This window comes from Triticum aestivum, chromosome 3D, assembly GCF_018294505.1.
Source record: "Triticum aestivum cultivar Chinese Spring chromosome 3D, IWGSC CS RefSeq v2.1, whole genome shotgun sequence".
NCBI lineage: Eukaryota > Viridiplantae > Streptophyta > Magnoliopsida > Poales > Poaceae > Triticum > Triticum aestivum.
This window is the reverse complement of record NC_057802.1, coordinates 207,816,002-207,834,712: the sequence shown is the minus strand read 5'-3', so window position 1 is coordinate 207,834,712 and position 18,711 is coordinate 207,816,002. Positions and strand designations below refer to the sequence as shown.

The window sequence follows — 18,711 nt, the reverse complement described above, 5'->3', positions numbered from 1 at the left end:
AAGCGAGCCAACTACGGAAAGCAAATGAAAAGCCGCGTCCGGCACCTAATCTAGTCTTCAAGTCTTCTCACCAGCGCGGAGCTAAGTGTTGTCCACTAGGCGTGGGAGGGAGCCCCAGGGCCTGAGGCCGGCGCTCCTGAGACTCCGGGGCATGTACAGCCCCACTCATTATTACGTGAGAGTGTCACGGGCGGCGATTCTTCACAGGCACCGGGCCTTCTTCACAGGCTCTGGGCCTTTCTTCTCAGGCTCTGGGCCTTGCTTCATGGATAGAACTTCCGGAGGTGCTGGATGTTCCAGGCGTTCTGGATGGGTATCCCGTCCCGCGTCTCCAGGCGCGCAGCACCCGGCCTGGATACACGGACGACCCTGAACGGGCCCTCCCACATGGGCGAAAGCTTGTGCAGCCCTTCCCTGGAGAGGACCCGCCTCAGGACGAGGTCACCCACCTCGAGCGTCCTGGAGCAGATGTTGCGGCAGTGGTACCGCCACAGCGCTTGTTGGTACCTTGCCGCCCTCAATGCGGCTTCGCGTCAGCGTTCCTCCCCCAGCACGAGATCCATCCCTCGCACGGCGTCCTGCTGCGTTTCGTCGAATGCCAGGACCCGCGCGGAGCGACGCTTGACCTCGTGAGGGAGTACTGCTTCGGCTCCATAGACGAGGAAGAACGGAGTCTCGCCTGTTGGCTTGGTAGCAGTGGTACGGATGGACCACAACACGGACTGGAGTTCGTCGTGCCAGCCCCTGCTGCAGGGCTCCAGCTTCTTCTAGAAGGTCCTGGTCTTGAGCCCCCTCAGGACCTCAGCGTTGGCGCGTTCGGCCTGACCATTGCTCGTGGGGTGGGCCACCGAAGTGTAGCAGATCTGCGTTCCAAGGTTAGCACGGTAGGTTTTGAAGAGGTTACTAGTAAACTGCGAGCCGTTATCTGTGATGATGCGGTTGGGGACCCCGAAGCGGCTCACGAGACCCTTGATGAACTTGACAGTAGAGCCGGCTGGAATGGTACGGACGGCTTCCACTTCCGCCCACTTGGTGAACTTGTCGATGGCGACGTAGAGATAACGGTAGCCCCCTGGTGCTCGTGGGAACGGACCTAGGATGTCTAGCCCCCAGACCGCGAACGGCCACATGAGCGGAATGGTTTGGAGGCCCTGAGCGGGCTGATGGATTTGCTTGGCGTGGAATTGGCAAGCTTCGCGAGACTTCACCAGCTCGGCTGCATCGTTGAGTGCTGTGGGCCAATAGAATCCGCTGCGAAAGGCTTTGCCGACGAGGGTCCTTGACGATGAGTGATGTCCACAGTCCCCGCCGTGTATGTCAATCAGCAGCTCCCTTCCTTGATCGCTGGAGATGCAGCGCAACGTGACATCGTTCGGCCGTTTCCTGTACAACTCGCCGTCTTGAATGCAGTATGCCGTGGCCTGTCGGGCCACGTGCTCCGCGTCTTCTTCCTTCTCCGGCAGCGTCCCGTGCATCAGGTACTCCTTGAATTCCTTGGTCCAGCACTCCTCCTGGGGCTCGAGTACCAAGAGCAGCCGAGCTCCTGAGGTTGGGCCGCAAGCTGGGGCTCCCATGGCCGGGGGCTGTGGGAGCTCCTTCCGAGGCTGAGTCATGCTTGAAAGAGGTGGCGTAGCTGACGGCTTGAAGAGCCGCTCTTCGAAGACGCCGGGCTCTTGCGGTTGCCGCTTGGATGCTCTCTTGGCGATGTCGTCGGCTTCCTTGTTGGTGCCCCGGGGCACGTGCTGCAGCTCCAAGCCCGAGAACTGCTTTTCCATCTTGCGCACCTCTGTAAGGTAGGCCTCCATGTGCTCATCCTTCGGCTCGTACACTTTGTTGGAGAAGTTGACGAGGAGCTGCGAGTCGCCCTTGATGGTAAGGCGCCTCACCCCCAGAGCCGCTGCAGCCTTCAGGCCTGCTATGAGGCCTTCGTATTCTGCGATATTGTTGGAGACCTTCTCGCCGTGCTGGAAGTAGAGTTGCACGGCGTATTAAAGGTTGTCCTGAGTGGGCGAGATGAGCACTGCTCCAGCCCCCGCGCCCTGGTGCGTGAAGGCGCCATCGAAATGCATGACCCAGCCGTCTGGTGCCTCACTTCCTGGGGAGGTGGACCGGTCTTCTCCTTCCTCAAGAGCCCGGGCATCTGTCCATTCTGCCACAAAATCGGCGAGTGCGGCTCCCTTGATGACCCTGGTGGTGCTGAACTCCAGCTGGAATGCTTGCAGCTCGATGTTCCATTCAGTGACCCTTCCGGCTGAGTTTGGGCTCCTGAGTACCCTCTCCAATGGGTAAGATGAGACGACCTTGATGGGGTGGCCCTGGAAGTAGTGTCGCAGCTTGCGCGAGGCCACCAAGAGTGTGAGCAGGAGCTTTAGCAGCATGGGGTAGTGTGCCCTTGTGCCCCGCAGTACGGTGCTGACGAAGTACACCGGGTGCTCGACGAGGGCTGGCACACTGTTGAGGCTCGGGTCCGGCGGAGATTGTGGCATATCCTGAGGTGGAGGGTTTCCTGAGACTTGGCCGTCCTCAGGAGCTTCCGAGATGTTGCCCTGCTGAGCTTGGTCTTCCGCCGCTGATGGCTCTGCTGCGCCTTCTGGACCCTGCGCTGCATCGGCTCTGGCTTGGCGGGCACACCCTTGTCTTGGCGCTCCTCCCGAACCGCCACCAGCGCCACGCTGGCGGAGTACGGGGTGGCGGTAAGGTACAACACCAGAGGTTCGAGAGGCCGCGGTGCCACCATCACCGGGGGGCTGGTGAGGTATTTCTTGAGGTCTTGGATGGCCTGGTCGGCCTCCGGGGTCCACTCGAAGGGGCCCTTCTTCTTCATGAGCTTAAAGAAGGGTAAGGCACGCTCGCCTAGCTTAGAGATGAAACGCCCTAACGCGGTCACCCGTCCTGCCAGCTTTTGCATCTCCTTGAGGGTCTGTGGTGGGCTCATGTCTTCGATGGCCTTGATCTTCTCCGGGTTCGCCTCGATCCCTCTGTGGGATACGAGGAACCCTAGTAGCTTGCCGGAGGGGACACCAAATACGCACTTCTCCGGGTTAAGCCTCAAGTTCACCCGACGCAAGCTCTCAAAGGTCTCCACCAAGTCTTAAATCAACGTCCTCGCCTCGCGAGATTTGACTACTATGTCATCAACGTAGGCCTCTGTGTTCCTACCGAGCTGCCGCCCCAAGGCGACGTGCATCAGCCGCTAAAAGGTTGCGCCCGCGTTGCGAAGGCCGAAGGGCATGCAGGTGTAGCAGTACACCCCACATGGTGTCAGGAAGGTCGTCTTCTCCACATCCTCCACCTCCATCTTGATCTGATGGTACCCAGAGAACGCATCCAGAAAACATAGCAAATCGCACTCGGCGATGGAGTCGACGATTTGATCGATGCATGGGAGGGGGAACAGATCTTGGGGGCAAGCTTTGTTAAGGTTGGTGAAGGCGACGCACATCTGTTCCTTCCCACCTTTCTTCGGTACTACGACGTGGTTCGCCAGCCAATCAGGGTATCGAACTTCTCGAATCGTACCCGCCGCCTCCAGCTTGCGTGTCTCTTGGACGATGAAGGCCTGCTTCTCAGTGGACTGTCGTCTCGCCCGCTGCTTCACGGGGCGCATGTTGGGGCACACCCTTAGATGATGCTGGATCACCTCTCTCGGGACCCCTACCAGCTGATTGGGCTCCCACGCGAATATCTCCTTGTTCGCGCGCAAAAACCTCACCAAAGCTTCTTCTTGTCCCCGGTCTAGGCTGGTTCCTATGGTAAAGGTGGCTCCTGAAGACCCATCCTCGTCAACCGGCACTTGCTTGGTCTCCGCCTTCTCTTGGGTGAACAACTGCTTCTTCTTGGCGGGCGCGGTCTCCTTGGTCTCGGGCGTACTGGCGCTGGCTGGCTGCGCTGCTGCCGCAGTCTTGAAGGTGAGCCTGAGCGCTGTCACCGCCTCCTTAGTGTCCCCCTTGATGGTGAGGACGCCCTTGCTCCCTGGCATCTTCATGAGGTTGTAGGTCGGGTGAGTCGCCGCCATAAACTGAGCAAGAGCCGGGTACCCGAGTATGGCATTGTACGGGAGACCGAGGCGGGCGATGTCAAAGTCGACCAGCTCAGTGCGGTAGTTGTCGCGTGTGCCGAAGGTGACGGGGAGGCGGATCTGCCCCAGAGAGTGGGCACCTCCGCCACCCACTCCCCAAAAAGGCTTGCTGAGGTTGAGCCGCTCGGGCGGCACGTGGAGGAGGCTGAAGGCTTCTACGGAGAGCAAGTTGAGGCTGGCACCGCCGTCGATGAGGGTCTTGGTGACGGCCACGTTGCAGATGGTAGGCGTGCAGAGCATTGGGAGCATGCCAGAGCCGGCGGTGGAGCCGGGGTGGTCTTCTGAATCGAAGGTGAGGTCGGCCTCCGGCGCAGCCCAACCCGGCGGAGTCCCCCGGCGCTTGAAGGCTGCCCCAATCTGACAGAAGAAAGGCTTGACGTGGCGATCTGAAGGCGGTGCTTGAGAGCCACCCAGCAGCGCCGCGACCGCGTGGTGCGCCGGCACCGCGTAGCGCGCGGTGAAGAGGTCGCGGAGTTCCTCCCAGGACGCCACTGTGGACCCCGAGAGGTTGAGCAGCCAGGCGCGTGGCTCGCCGGCGAGGGCCATGGGGAACCAGTTGGCCATGATCTTGCCGTCGCCTCCGGCATCGAGGACGGCCTTCTCGTACGCCTGCAGGAACGACGCCAGGTCTACCGCGCCGTCGTAACGCGGCGGCATCTCCGGCTTGAACTTGGCTGGCCACTGCACTCGCCGCAGGGCGGGGGCCAGGGCTCGGTACCCAGACTCCCTGCTGCTGGCGTTGGTCGCAGAGGAGGATGGTGACGCACCTTCCATGGGAGCGAAGCGTGGCGGCACGGGGCGCAGCTTGGTGGAGAGGAGCTCCGGCGCACCCCTACCTGGCACGCCAAATGTCGGATGTGGGGTTCCGGCAAACCCTTAAGGTTCGAACACTGGGGTGCGCGCGAAGTCTCTCCCTCCTACCGATCTACGCTCTAGCTCGCTAAGATCTTGCGGACGAACTCGACGAACTCGCAACACAGAAAGACACGAGGTTTATACTGGTTCGGGCCACCGTTGTGGTGTAATACCCTACTCCAGTGTGGTGGTGGTGGATTGCCTCTTGGGCTGATGATGAACAGTACAAGGGAAGAACAGCCTCCTGAGGTTGAGGTGTTCTTGTGCTTGTGCAGTAGAGGATGATCTGAACTAGTTTCGGATCCCTCCCCTCCTACTGTGGTGGCTAGTCCTATTTATAGAGGCCCTGGTCCTCTTCCCAAATATCGAGCGGGAAGGGAGCCAACAACGGCGGGCAAATTTGAAGGGGGACAGCTAGTACAAGCTATCCTGACAAAAGCGGTCTTCGCCTGCGAAAAGCCCTGGGGTGACGCCATCTTGGGCTCCACGCTGACCTCCGCCTTGCCGTCCTCCTGGTCTTGGTCTTGTTGCACCAATATGGTAACCTTTGCCTGGTGCCTCGGTACTCTTCGCCTGCGCTGACCTCCTTAGCACCAAAGAGGAAATAGGGACGCTGCGCGCACTGGCGCCCGCCTGGCACCCGCCTGGTACCGTTCGTCATGGGTCACGTCACGAAAGCCTCGTGAGGTTTGCCTCGCCTTGATATCTCCGCTCCTCGTGAGCCTACCTGGCTAGGCCACTCCAGAGGAGGTCTTGCATCGTCTGCCTCGCGAGGCTTGGACCCTCGCGAGGGTCTTGGACGCCTTGTAGACAAAGATGGGCCGTACGGCCTGCTGCTTGGCCACACTTGTAACGCCCACGATGCGGCTATATCTCCCACGTGTCGAGGCACGACTTAGAGGCATAACCGCATAGTGGTTTTGTCGCAAGAAGGGTCATCTTCACACAATCCCATGTAATGAACAAGAATGGGATAAAGAGCTGGCTTACAATCGCCACTTCACACAGTACATAAATATCATCATACATCATCCAAAATACAATCATATAGACCGACTACGGCCAAAATCCAGATGAAAATAAGACAACCCCAAATGCTAGAGCCCCGATCGTCCCAACTGGGCTCCACTACTGATCATCAGGAAAAGACACATAGTAACGACCACGTTCCTCGTCGAACTCCCACTTGAGATCGACGCCATCATCTGCACTGGCATCGTCGGCACCTGCAACTGTTTTGGTAGAATCTGTGAGTCACGGGGACTCAGCAATCTCACACCCGCGAGATCAAGACTATTTAAGCTTGTAGGAAAGGATGGCGCAAAGAGGTGGAGCTGCAGCGGCAAAAGCATATATGGTGGCTAACATACGCAAGAGAGAGCGAGAAGAGAAGCAACGGAGCGGTCGTCATCTAGCAATGACCAAGACGTGATCCTGAACACCTACTAACGTCATACATAACTCAGACCGTGTTCACTTCCCGGACTCCGCCGAGAAGAGACCATCACGGCTACACAAGCATTTGATGTATTTTAATTGGGTCAAGTGACAAGTTATCTACAACCGGACATTAACAAATTCCCATCTGCCTCATAACCGCGGGCACGGCTTTCGAAAGATAATACCCTGCAGGGGTGTCCCAACTTAGCCCATCATAAGCTCTCACGGTCAACGAAGGATAAACCTTCTCCCGGAAAGACCCGATCAGTCTCGGAATCCCGGTTTACAAGACATCTCGACAATGGTAAAACAAGACCAGCAAAGCCGCCCGAATGTGCCGACAAATCCCGATAGGAGCTACACATATCTCGTTCTCAGGGCACACCAGATGAGCAGTCCGTACAACTAAAACCAATCCTCGAGTTTCCCCAAGGTGGCGCTGCAAAGGGCTCTAGTTTGGACCAGCACTCAGAGGAACACTGGCCCGGGGGTTTAAAATAAAGATGACCCTCGGGCTCTAGAAAACCCGGGGGAAAAAGGTATAGGTCGCAAATGGTAAAACCAAGGTTGGGCCTTGCTGGAGGAGTTTTATTCAAGGCGAACTGTCAAGGGGGTCCCATAAATCACCCGACCGCGTAAGGAACGCAAACTCAAGGAACATAATCCCGGTATAACAGTAACTAGGGCGGCAAGAGTGGAACAAAACACCAGGCATAAGGCCGAGCCTTCCACCCTCTACCAAATATATAGATGCATTAATTAAATAAGAGATATTGTGTTATCCCAACATATCCATGTTCCGACATGGAACAAACTTCAACTTCACCTGCAACTAGCAACGCTATAAGAGGGGCTGAGCAAAAGCGGTAACATAGCCAAACAACGGTTTGCTAGGAAAGGATGGTTAGGGCTGACATGGCTAAAATGGGAGACATGATATAGCAAGTGATAGGTAGCGAGCATGGCAATAGAGCGAACAACTAGCATAGCAAAGATAGAAGTGATTTCGAGGGGTGGTCATCTTGCCTACAAGATTCTCAGAGTTGTCGAAAGCTTGATCCTCGTAAGCGTACTCGACAGGTTCCTCATTCACGAACTCGTCTCCCGGCTCTACCCAAGACAAGAACACAAACAAACGGAACCACAATCAACCACGAGAAATGCACAAGCAACATGATGCAAAACATGTATGATATGCAAGATATGATATGCGATGCATATGCGTGCTCCGGAAGGAAAATGATAAACATGGTAGTAACTTGGCAAACCAAGCATGCCACTGGAAAGATGAGGTGATTTCGGTCGAAATCGATATAAAGATCACCGGAATCGGATGCACGGTTTGCAAATGGCAAGCAAAACAAAATGACACTAATCTGCAATTAACAGCATGATAGCACTTAAAATGCAACAAGTAACAATGCTACAGCACCCCAACATAGCAACAAATCACATGGAAGTAATCTACAGGAGATGCTTGACAAAAGATGAACACTGAGCTACGGCTAGTTCACAACATATCAAGCTCAAACAAGCATGGCAAAAGTGCAAAAGATTACAGGTTCACAGACTTGGTGAAAAACTGGACATGGCAGAAAACAGCATCAGGTAGCAATGTTCAGAGCACGAAATCAACATGCTACAGGAACTTAACATAGAAAAACAAGGCATGGCAGTGTTCTACTAAATGCACATGACAAAAGTCCCTTAATGACGATAAGCCAAAAGGGACCAGAAGATATGATGGAAAGCATGTAAAGATAGCAAGTTTCGTTATCAGGTTTCAGACTTAGCAGAAAACAGAGCATGGCAGAAATATTAATATGTAGGCCTCTTTGTGAGCTTGATGCACTCACTACAGAGCAATGCACTACAAACCAAGCATACCTACAGAAAGATGGCATGTTGATGAAGCTAACCATGGCAAGAACAATTACATAGCATGTATGGATTAACTACAATAAGCTTGGCAAAAATGCATATCATGTTAAGAATCTGCCAGAAATATTTTATAGCAAAAGTAGAGCAAGATTGAGTCATGCTATGGCACTCTATAATTTCAAACAATTGTAGGAATGGATCAATTACAACTATAGCTACAAAACATCCTTACTGAACATCTCCAAAATATGCATGGATCTCTCTGTAGCATCAAGTTTACATGACAACAAAATTACAGCAGACAAGGACTTCGAGAAATCATCAAGTCCCTGAAATCAGAAATATTACGGGGCCTACTTTGCATGCTTGTGCTAGTCACCAAAGAGGTCACAAAAATACAAGGACTATACCACTGGAAAGATGGCATGGCATACTTCAAAACACATGTAGAGCTCATGCTCAAAAGATGCACAGAATAAATTATACAAAAATGACAAATCTCCAAGTTCTGCTAAGAACCAGAGAATAACAGCAACTAGCCCTCTTACAACGAAGATTTGGGCATCACGATGACCTCTAATGAACATGGTGCAATTGAACAAAATGTAAAGCATCACGAGGCGAATAATTTGACATATTATACGTGCAAATCGGAGCTACATGCACGGAGTTATCGCATCAGGAACAGAGGCACATGCTGAAGATTTCTGAGGACTTAGAAGAAATTAGGGCACGGGAAAAAGTCAACTCACGGCAGAGAGAGAGATCCAGATCGGGGGCTCGATGGGGCCTCGGCTCCGGCGACGGGAGGAGAGGGCGAGGCGGCCGGCGGTCGGAGGAAAGACGCGGGGCGACGCCGGCGGGCTCGGGCGGCGGGCCGCGGGTGGCCGGAGGAGGGGCGCCGGCGGCGGCGGGGCGGCGCCTCGGGCGGCGGCGAGGCACGCCGACGAGCGCAGCGAGGCGGCGGCGCAGGGCGACCGGCGGCGGGCGGCGGGAGGCGCGCGGCGGCGGGATGGGCCCCGCGGGCCCGATCCAGGCCCGGCGGGCCTGGCGCGGCGGAGACGGCGGCGGGGGCGATGTGGCGCGATGCCACTGGCCGGGAGCGGCGGCGCGTTTTGTCCGGCGGCGGCTGGACACGTCCGGTGGCGCGAAGGGAAAATTCTAGGGTTTCATCTGCAGTTTCGTTTTCGGGATGCCCACATATAAATAGGTAGAGGGAGCTAGGAGACTCCAACTGAGGTGCGGTTTTCGCCCACACGATCGTGATTGAACGACCTAGAGCATGGAAGAGAGTTTGGTGGGTTTTGGGCTGGTTTTGGAGGGGGTTTTTGCTGGACACTCAAATGAACTTTGCGGATGCCCGGTTAACCGATGGAGTACCAAACGACCTCCGAATGGAACGAAACTTGACCGGTAGTCTCCGGGTGGTATATTAAGACCACTTGACAAGCCTCGGTCCATTCCGAGAAAGTTTGACACACGCACACGAAAGAAAACAAGAGGGGTGCACCGGAGGAGATAGGAGCGCCGGATTGGAAAACGGACAACGGGGAAAATGCTCGGATGCATGAGACGAACACGTATGCGAATGCAATGCACATGATGACATGATATAAAAATGCATGACATGACAAAATACAAAACGAAAGACGAAACCCGACAACGGAGGGAAAAACATATCACATAGCCGAAAAAGGCAAGAGTCGGAGTTACAAATATGGCAAGTTACATGCGGGGTGTTACAACGCTGTGGGCCGCAGGCAGGCAAGTCTGGGGACCCCCGTTCCCAGAACGCCGACAGGTGGAAATCAAGGTGACAAGCAGCAAGGATCCCGACGACGTCGCCGTGCAGGAGCTGAACTTCTTCACAGTTCCGCCAAAGGTGCTTGCCAGGGCTGGGTTGTCGAGGACGGTGTCCCTCCACATTCAGATTGCAAGCTCGCCTCCTAAATGATTCTACAGTGCCTTCTGTTTATCTTAGTAATATGCTAATATACGGGTTAGCCCGGAGGAGTTTTGTTTAATTATTTGCATTTTTGAGTTCGGGACTGGGAATCCCTAATACCGCCCTTTTATCATGCGATGGCGAGTGAATAAACACTCGACCTGAGAATAACCCGCTTAGCATGGAAGATACCGACCACCTCCTGTCGTTCCATGAACGATCCGGGCACACAAAAGGGATATTTATTTGAAGTTTTTAGGGGTGGCACACACAAATTTACTTAGGGCGGCAGGGTAATACTGCATATAGGTAGGTATGGTGGACTCATCTGGAATAACTTTGGGTTCAAGGTTTTTGATGTACAAGCAGAGTTCCCACTTAGTACAGGCGAAGGCTAGCAATTAGACTGAGAAGCGACCAACTAGAGAGCAACGACGGTCATAAACATGCATTATGCATAAGTAACATTGGACACTAGCATGAGTAGGATATGAACACCATGAACATAAATATCATAGAGGCGATGTTGGTTTTGATTCAACTACATGCATGAACATGTGCCAAGTCAAGCCACTCGAACATTCAGAGGAGGATACCATATCATCATACTACATCACAATCATTTTAACGCAATGTTGATATCCAAGATAAATCATTATCCAGTCCTAGCTACTTATGCATGGCATGAGAAACTATAATCTCTAATTGTCATTGCAAACATGTTTAATCATAATGGGCTGAACCATGGATACTAGGTTAAAAATATTTACACAAACAGAACAAGTCGAGTTCATACCAGTTTCTCTCTGCCACGGCCAGTTCATCGAATGTCGTCATTATTGCCTTTCACTTGCACGATCGAACGATATGAAAATAATAATAGTGCAAGAGTGCCGTGGACTAAGCTAGAATCTGCAAACATTTTATTCAATAGGAGAAGACAAGGTAAAATGTGCTCTTTATTAGTTCAACAATTATTCATATTAGAGCCACTCAACATTTTCATCGTGGTCTTCTCCTCGGTACAACTCGAATAAAAAGAAAATAAATTCAGAGAAACACACTAAAATATTTCTGGAGTTTTTGGTTTTCTTGAACAAGGAAATAAAAGGGAAAAGCAAAAACGTGAAAAACAATTTACACGGGAGAGCTCCCAACAAGCAAAAGAAGAACAAGGAAATCTTTTTGGGTTTTCTTTTTAATATTACTACTAAACATGCATAGAAAGTAAACTACTACAACTAATTTTTTTGGTTTTTCTAAAGTTTTTCAAACACACAAGAAGAAAGCAAGAATATAAATCTAAGCATGGATAATACAATTAAAAAGTGTCAACACCAACAAAGAAATAAGTGGACATGAATGTAATGTCGGTGAGAACACGTACTCCCCCAAGCTTAGGCTTTTGGCCTAACTTGGTAGTCGATCAGTAGCCTGGATAGTAGTTGGCGTGGTAGCTTACGGAGGCTCTCGGTGCGGATGCCTCGGCCTGTCGTGTTGCCTCAACTGCTGCGTTGTGAGCTCGGGCCTCGCTCTCAAGAACAAAATATCTTCCTTTGCTGTGATAGTCAAAAGGAGCAGGCGCAGGCAAATATGTGTGCACAATAGATTTTTGGTTAAACATTAGATTGTAAGTGAAGTTGTCAATCTTTCCTTTAAGGATCTTATGGCCTTTTAACGTGTCAAAATCTAAATACTGCATGGGTAGGATAGGATCAAAGGGCAAGGGTGAAACACCCAGTCCTCGTGCTAAACGCGTGGCATATATTCCACCATAGAAATAGCCACTGTTAGCGTTATGCTGAAGTCTGCGTGCAACAATTGCTCCAAGGTTATAATTCCTTTCACCGGTGAGAGCGGTGCGTATGAGGCTCAAGTCTGGCACACAAAGTGTACTACAGTCTTGCTTGCCTACTATACATTTCCCATTAAATAATGCAAAGTACCGAATTGCGGGAAAATGAATGCTCCTTATTATACCTGGCGCCACTCCCCTCATTTCACCGCAACAAAGACTAGTCAAGAATGTTTGATACTCAGCCCTTGGCGGTTCGTCAAGTGAACCCCAGAACGGGAGTTTGTAGTGGTAAGCAAAATTCTCTAGTGATATGGTAAATGGATTATCATAAAGCATAAATGACACCCTAGACTCACGGGGAAGGAATTTAAATCCTTTGACAAATGATTCAGTGAGAAGGTGGCGTTGTTCGCACTTATCTGAAAGGTAGGGACCGAGACCGGCATTGTGAACATATTGCTCAAATTCCTCCTTTATGCCCACACACACCATATAATCATCGCAAGGCCATAAGCATGTTCTGGTGGCAGCATCTCATGTGGAACTTTCACTTGGTTCAACATATGACTGACGAGCGGAGCTGTCACTAGAAGATCCCCCGAGGATCGCCTCCTCGATGAACTCCTTCCAAAAAGGCTCATCATGTTCGTGTACAATTTTCTGAAATTTTTTGGGTGACAAAAATTTGTCAACAAAACTTTATTAAATTGATAGCAACTACTCATAGGGATGCATAGAGGCCATAGCAAACATTCAAACTACTTAGAACTCTATGAATTTAACATGCAAACTCATCTACAGCAGCACCAAGAGTAGCTAATTATTCAAAATATAACCACTAAAACAAAAACTAATTGGACAAATGGTGGAGTCACATAGCAAGCAACAATCCCCCGAAACAGTTTCGGAAATGGAGCTTCGAGCAAAGAGATCGAAATCCGCGGGTTTGAGAGCAAGAACATGGGAGAGAGAGCAATGGAGATTTTTTCTGGAGGTAAGTGATGATGTGGGATGAAGAGATAAGTGAGGAGGCCCACGTGGGGACCACAACCCACCAGGGCGGCCTGGGGATCCTGGCGCGCCCAGGTGGGTTGTGCCCACCTGGTGCACCTTCCTCTGATATTATTTGCACCAGAAATTCAGAAAATAATCGTATTAATATTTTCAGGGCATTTTGAGAACTTTTATTTTTGGGTCAATTTTTTATTGCACGGGAAATTCAGAAAACAGACAAAACATGGCATTTTATTTTATTTAACTAATAAAAACAAAAAAGTAGGGACAGAAGGTAGTGCTTACTAAATTCATCAACTCCGTATCTCTAAAAAATGATCCATTAATAAGGTTGATCAAGTCTTATTAACAACCACTTTCGATTAGCATGAAACCGAAGAACATTCGTAAATCACTAAGTTACCTCAATGGGGATATGAATGTCCCCAACATTAAGCATTTCATATTACTTTTTGACAGCAGGTAGAGGTATTTGAAAATTTCCAATAGTGATTGTCAGAGATTTTTCAATAACATTAATACCATTCACTTGGAATTGTTTCTTCGGAAAGTGCACTGTATGCTCATTACCATTGATATGAAAAGTGACCTTGATTTTATTGCAATCAATAATAGCCCCTGCAGTATTCAAGAAGGGTCTACCAAGAATAATCGACATGTTGTCGTCCTCGGGAATCTCAAGTGTAAAAAAGTCAGTCAAAATAGTAACATTAGCAACAACAACGGGCACATCCTCACAAAATACCGATAGGTATGGCAGTTGATTTGTCAGCCATTTGTAAAGATATTTCAGTAGGTGTCGGCTTATTCAAATCAAGTCTTTTATATAAAGAGAAAGGCATAACACTAACACCAGCTCCTAAATCACACAAAGCAGTTTTCACATAATTCTTTTTGATAGAGCAAGGTATAGTTGGTATTCCCGGATCTCCTAGTTTTTTAGGTACTCCATCTTTAAAAGTATAACTAGCAAAATGTGCCCGTGCGTTGCAACGGGGGAAACAAATCCTCGCACGCCCTAGCGACTCATCCGTGTATTTGATTCTCTTCGTCACCATTGCTGATGGTCGTCACATTTTCCACGTATTCACGATGAATGCAATCAAACACGATGAGCTTTGTCATCATACTCTAGCACCAATGCAATTCTCAGACTTGTAATGATGGTGGACGCCACCCATGTCTCACCAACATTTGGTGCATGCACCATCTCCATACCGACTTGTAACAGGGGTCTATCTGGATGGTGTCGGCGTGGAGGAGCGTGAAACCCCAATCAAAATTGAAATAGTGGCCAGTCTTCAGCTCCTGCACCACGGCATCCAAGATATCCAGTGTGACAGAGTCAGACCAGTGAAAATCCATTTCACCTGTAGGGCACATAGACGTCCTCTGCTCTAGACATTTTGTTTCGTCCGCTCGAACGCTTCCGCAAGATCCTTGCTCATAGCTTTGTTTCCTGATGGTCTCCTCCATTGACTCCCCTGCCCCGCCTTGCCATTTTGTGTTGGCAGGCACCATGTGGCTAATAAAATAAAATGCTGGTACTTCTTCCATAGCTATCAAACCAAAACAAAAGGATCGACCAAAATAAATTAAGCAAATACATTTTTATTTTTATTTCCCCCCCTAAACTTACGACGACAACGAAAGTGCTATAGTAAATTGCAAATGGCCGCAAAACTCTAAGAAAATAAAACATGCTTGTACATAGATATGGATGCTCCACGGTATTGCATGACTGGCAAAGCAGGCTAACTCCTCTCTTATGGCCTAACGAATCTATTTCCTAAGTAGCAACCTGGCGTTGTATTGCTATATATCTTCGGCAATACCTTGTTAACGCGTGTGTATTTGGGTTGTACTCCTCGCGGTGATTTCCTAGCTCTATGCAATGTAGGAAAACTGTTGAATAGAGATGCGGGCAATTTATTTCAGAAAAAGAGATACAGGCAGTCTTTTTTCTTTTTGAGATGAAGATACAGGAAGGTTTATACTTTTGAGGGGCTACAAGATACGGGCAGGTGATAGACGAATGTGGGGCAGATGATTTCCCAAGCTATGGGCCGGACATGCCCAACCGAGCAATAATTGGCCCATCCTACCGAGCGGGCTCCTGCCCACCTCTATGCAGCCCAGTATATGGCGTGCGCTCGTGACTTTTATTAGGAAGAAATGGACGAACGGATCATTTTGCTGTCACTTTAAATGGACTTTGGGTTTATTTCATAAACATTAGGGGGTTTCTTACAAAACAAATCACGGAAGTGGAACTAAGAAATCTTCCTTCCTTTAATATTAGGTATAAGAAAATGTTTGTGTGTTGCAACAGTATATAAATATTCTAGTGTGGTTAGCTTGTGATTTATCTATCCATATTAATGCGACCGCGTAATAAATATTTATCAAATCCTGCCTGTGATTTATCTTATATTTTGACGAGATATTTCTAAGTAAATTAAAGAGGAATTGGTTCAGAAGATAAGTAAATTATAAGATGATTAATTATTATACGGGAAAAGTTGGACAAAGAGGTGGTGAAAAAATGAAACATGGTACATTACATTCTTTTAAATAACAATATAATAGTTATTTTCCCGTGTGTTGCAACAGAACACATATTCTACTCCCTCCGTTCCTAAATACTTGTCTTTCTAGGCATTTCAACAAGTGACTACATACGGAGTAAAATGAGTGAATTTACATTCTAAAATATGTCTACATACATCCGTATGTGATAGTCATTTGAAATGCCTAGAAAGACAAGTATTTAGGAACGGAGGGAGTAGTTGTTAACATTAACCGTGCAGTGCCTAACATATGGATTTGAGATCCCCCCGCACATCATTCAACATTGTTGACTTTTTCATCGCTAAAAAATGACATGTAAACAAACCAACAATGATACCTTTAGTTGTTTCCTCAGCATTCATGGTGAAAATTTTCCAACTACGGAAGCAAAGTGTACAGTTCAGTTAGCGAATTTAATTTTATCTGTGGAACAAACAAGGCGAACAAACAAGCAATTTAGTTTCTTTCATGTTCTTTCCTTTTGTCAACCTGAGGAACAAATAAGGGGAACATGCTCCTTCAGGTTCTTTCCATTTGTCAACCAGAGGAGAATAAGGGGAACAAAAAAGCAATTCAGTTTTGTTCTTATTCTCAATGAACGATACTGAATCCCAATGAACGGGCAGAATGCCTACCCGACTTGTGACTAAAAAGGTGAGCTTTCCTATTATACATAACACTATAATGGAGAACACAAATACAAAGCAACAACAATACATAGGCATGGGCGTATCAAATACACTCTGGTCAGTAGAAGTTATAACTGAAGCCCAAAATGCAACGCATCGTTGAACATTTGCGGCAAACAAGTTGAAGCATAAAAAATACTGAGTCTCCATTCTTTGTTGCTAGGCTGGCTAGGACTTGAGCATGAGGTCGCTGTTCTGGAGGCCAGCACCTTCCAAGCAGGCCCTTTCAGGGAGCCAAGAGGGGCAGCACTGGCAGCGGCAGCAGGTTCGGTGAGTTTGCTCCATTCAATCACTTTCAGAAGGTCCTCACAACCTGATGTCCGTCTTGATAATCATGTCTTCCTTGTACTGCTCATCCCTCAACCGCGATAGAAGGTCCACATCCTGCAATTCTCAACAAAAAAAAAAAGAACACATCAATGACCACTCCAAGTGGTTGAGGATGACTGAAGATATAGCTTACATGACACACTGAAGACAATCTTCTATACTCTAGGACATATTTTTTTACATCCATTCCAAGGTGTTAGTCTTAGCAACATCTTCATCTAATTTCAGCGTTCGAAAATCTCTAATAAACCATCTCTGCAAGAGTGAGGAGATCAGCACCAATGCCCCAAGAATTACATGCAAACAATAGTCCGAAGGTCATCCCTTAAACATACCTCAATAGAATTTTGTTGCCAATCGATAAATATGAACCGGCTGTCGTTGACCAATGTGACGGCATTGACCTATAGCCCGCAAATCCATTTGAAGATTCTGCAGAAAAAATTAAAGGTTCAGCATATAACAACCATGAAAGCTGAACTGAAGGCAAGCATTGTACCAAGAAAATCAACTTGAGGTCGGTGTTCAGCAGTGGTAGTGGCTCAGTGCAGATGTCATGCTTTCAATCCGGTGCCCCCAGTTTTTCAGACCGTGCATCGCATTAGTGTACCGCCTCCTTCCCGCTGTCTTCCTTGTTCTCGGACGGAACCATCTTGACTGTTCGCCTGTTCCCCTCGGCCATAGCCTGGCATCTAGCACCACCGCGGCCGACTGCTCTGACCACACCAGACGTTGATCCATTCAGGTTGACATTCATTTCCTTTGGTCTACTCCTACTACATCTATCCTGGATGAACTTCAATGTCAGTAAATGTACGTATATGCTGCCGCTTGCCTCCTGGATGAACACCAATGTCAGCCGATAGATATCAAAAAATTGTGTAGTCACCTTGGTGCGGTAAAATCTGAAGGGATGCATCAGATAGCATGATACCAATAATTGAGAAGGCAACGGATGTGACCTGAGGAGGGGCTACAGTGGAAGACGATGTTCCGGGGCGTTGGGCAAGCACGACACCCTTGGCCGGGATACGCGGCCCCGGCCGCCCTCCACGTACGTAGGCAAATCGATGTCGTTAGATGCAGAGGGGATCGATGGCAGCCCAGATCTGGAGGGAGACGACAGCGTGTGGGAGGTTGCGTCCATCTCGGCGCCCGTGGAGACCGTGAGTTGGAGGCGGCGGCGTGTGGAGGGATCAGCGAGGTTGTTGCTGGTAAGGCGTCGGTGGCGACTATGTGAGGGGCGTCACAGGAGGAGGTCGCGTGAGGGGTGATCGTGAGAGAGGGGTGGGATTTGTGAGAGGTGCACGTGAATTTCACGGTTGAATTTTTTCTTTGAGTGGATTTCACGGTTGATATTCTAAGGGCATGTCCAACGCGGACGCTTATGATCGGTGCCAGGATCTAATTCCCGTCCGTTCTAGCCACGTAGGCATGATTCCCGGTCTATTCCCTAGCGTCGCTGCCTAACGACGCGCCCGGCGCTTCGTCCAAATTCTCTGTACGCTAGGTGGGCCTTTGTTTGTTTTTAAGCATCTAAGCGTCTCATAATTGCTCACTGCGTTGGAGGATAGGCTCTTAGGTGGGCGCTTCATGTCGTGAAAATCCCAAATCCTTCCTTAAGCGTCTACATAAGCATCTCTGCATTGTAGATGCCCTAAGCAGCTTTTAGGAGACGAAGATGGAGACGAAGTACTAATTGAATTCATATACTGTGTTGGCTTTTGTTTTCATTTTCTTCTCGTCGTACCGTGGGAAGAGGTGCGGATGTTTTTTTTCCTTTTCAAACTGTTAGATCTATTTCTTAATCTGAGCCGTCGATCTTTATGTTTAACATAAAACCAATGGATATAAAGAGGCGACGTATGGAGAACTATGAAAGGCTCTGTCCTTTATTATTATGTAAAGATTAGCAAGCATAGTGGAGATTTTAGCTTTCGGTTTTTTTCTCTTATTTGTGACGATGTCTTTCATATACTTTGCATAGGGAGGCATTTTCAAGATGTCAGTCAAGCGAGTACGCAAAAAGACTGGCCTCAGCATTTCAGCAAAGCGTTCAAATTCTTCATCATCTTTCTTTTTAGTTGACTTAGGTGGAAAAGGCATAGGT

The 18,711-nt window shown here is 49.3% G+C and overlaps 1 long non-coding RNA gene across 1 annotated transcript; it reads right to left on the bottom strand.

Moving 5' to 3' along the window:
- Nucleotides 1-16,134: 16,134 nt before the first annotated feature.
- LOC123078246 (uncharacterized) lies at nt 16,135-17,950 on the bottom strand. Its single transcript, XR_006437211.1, has 5 exons — nt 17,564-17,950; nt 17,101-17,439; nt 16,937-17,033; nt 16,735-16,856; nt 16,135-16,655 (listed from the first exon to the last, which is right to left on the bottom strand). It is a non-coding gene; the product is annotated as an uncharacterized lncRNA (long non-coding RNA).
- Between the last annotated feature and the right edge of the window lie 761 nt (nt 17,951-18,711).